This window comes from Limulus polyphemus, unplaced genomic scaffold (assembly GCF_000517525.1).
Source record: "Limulus polyphemus unplaced genomic scaffold, Limulus_polyphemus-2.1.2 Scaffold8748, whole genome shotgun sequence".
Classification (NCBI taxonomy): Eukaryota; Metazoa; Arthropoda; class Merostomata; order Xiphosura; family Limulidae; genus Limulus; species Limulus polyphemus.
The window spans coordinates 28,481-30,967 of NW_013674358.1; positions in this window are offsets into that span (position 1 = coordinate 28,481).

Here is a 2,487-nt window from a genome sequence, read left to right on the forward strand (position 1 = left end):
AATTGAACTGTTCATCCAGATAAGAGTACACCAAGGGTTGGTAAAATTGAACTGTTCATCCAGATAAGAGTACACCAAGGGTTGGTAAAATTGAACTGTTCATCCAGATAAGAGTAGACCAAGGGTTGATAATGGGTGCTGCTGTTGACTGACTGTCTTGAGTAAACCAAGGGCTGGTAATGGGTGCTGCTGTTGACTGACTGTCTTCCTTCTACTCTATCATTTCAAAATTAAAGACGATTATGCGCAAATACCGATATGTGTAGCTTTATCTTAAAACAACTTATCAAACAAAACTTAATTAATTATTCGTATATAAACTTTACTCTGTCACCTAATCGGAAACAGACTGAATGACTTCCTCTGATACAGCAGAAAGAAAGTGAGAAAGAAAAAAGGAATAAATAAGTCATATATATATGAGAAATAATAATTAAAACGTTAGAAAATAGTAAGACGGTTATAATAGGGAGAAATTTTGAAACAACAAGATAAGTATAATAGAGAAATATTTTAGAAAAAAGGTAAGGTAATAGAAATTTAGGCCTGATGAAATTGCAAATGAATGATGAAAAAAGTATGAAGTATATGAATAGTCCCAGCAATACGAAGAAATTATTAAATAATAAGGGGACGTTGTCAAATAAAAAAGAGATAAATGTTAGCTTATCATAGGCTTAAACAAATTAGAAATAAACTTTATCAATAGCAATTACGTAACTAAGGTGACTGTAACCATAGCAAACACGTTATAGCCATATATATATATACATGTCAGATTAATATTAGTGTATTTTTATCAAGCATCAATTCAACCAATAATATTTGTCTATTTTTATCAAGCATCAATTCAACCAATAATATTTGTCTATTTTTATCAAGCATTAATTCAACCAATACAAGAAGAGAATTAAAACGGCCAATTATTCATGAAATTAGGTTTCCAATGAAGGTTTCAATTTAAATGGAACGTCATAATAGTTATTTTTCATTTTAATTACACGTCATCAGTCTAGGAAGGCACATCCGCAACACCGCACGTGCTGTTTTTAATCTATTTTATTTGAAAAGATAATCTTACTATCCGGAACTGACGGAATGGATGAAACAAAACTTATCTAGAGAATTGAATTCGTTCTTGATTTTAGAAAAGGCGCGCGAGCACGTGTTACTGTACGATTCAGAGCTCCTGTTCTAATGGACTTCGCCAGGAATAATGTGAACGTAGCGAAGTGGAGCAAAGGGGCTTCTCCTAATGTCGTTGTGATTGTCACGTCGTGTGAACGGAGGGGAGTTGGGGGTGGGGGCTGCATCATTGAGCTGAAGGGTATGTTGAGGGATGGCTTATCAGAAGCTTTGGCTTTGTTATCAGCAACAATAACTTTTAAATGTTATTGTTTTTGTGTCGCCGATGGCAATCGTTACATACAGGCTTTTAAAAGAATATTACGTACATTGATTGGTTACTGTTAACACGTATGCAGATCTTTAAAAGACTGGAATTAAACCCATAAACTAATTGTTTTATTTAGTCTGTTTGTCTTTATGAGTTAAACTATAAGTCTTCTTTCCTGGTTTATTTGATGGATTTCATGTTAAGCTACCCGCCCCTAATTTTGAAGTGGTACACTAGAGGGAAAACAACTAGTCAACACCATTTACAGCCAACTCACGAGTTACTTTTTACAACGAATAATGGGATTGACCGTTACATCACAACGCCCCCACGGCGGAAAGGGCGAACATGTTCGGTGACGGGATCCAAACCCGCGATTCGTAGATTCGTGACATAACCACCAGGCGTCTCCCATTGCACAGAGAATAATAGTTTAGGCTAAAGCTTACGTAGCCCATGCAGAATTGTAGTTATAAGCCATCATTCGTTTCTTGGGCTACCGTTAATTAACAATAAATAAACTAGTTAGTACGTTGATTGTTCTAGCAGACTCCTGCCATAAATATGTCACCAAAACGAAATGAACTGACCAGATATACTTTTGGGACGCTAAGCCTAGTTCTACTCTTGTATATTGTCATTTCTGTGTCAAATTCTTCTTCCAATCCTATACACAAAGAATAAAAATATAAAGACAGGATCTTTTTTCCCGGATACAAATTTACTAGTTCTATGTTGTAGGCATTTGCAGATGGTTGGTCAGCAAAGTACGAAAACTTTTGTCGCTAGATGGTGTTGCAATATAGCTCTTATCTAAGATAAACAAATCCTAAACATGAATACTAAAGTTTAAAACAAAGCTGATAACTTGAAGGAAAGTTTACAAAAAATAAAGATGTATAAAGATAAAAATTTGCGTCACTTAATAAAGAACAAAAAACTCAATAAGTATAGAACTTAAATAAAGAACAAAAACTCAATAAGTATAGAACTTAATAAAGAACAAAAAACTCAATAAGTATAGAACTTAATAAAGAACAAAAAACTCAATAAGTATAGAACTTAATAAAGAACAAAAAACTCAATAAGAA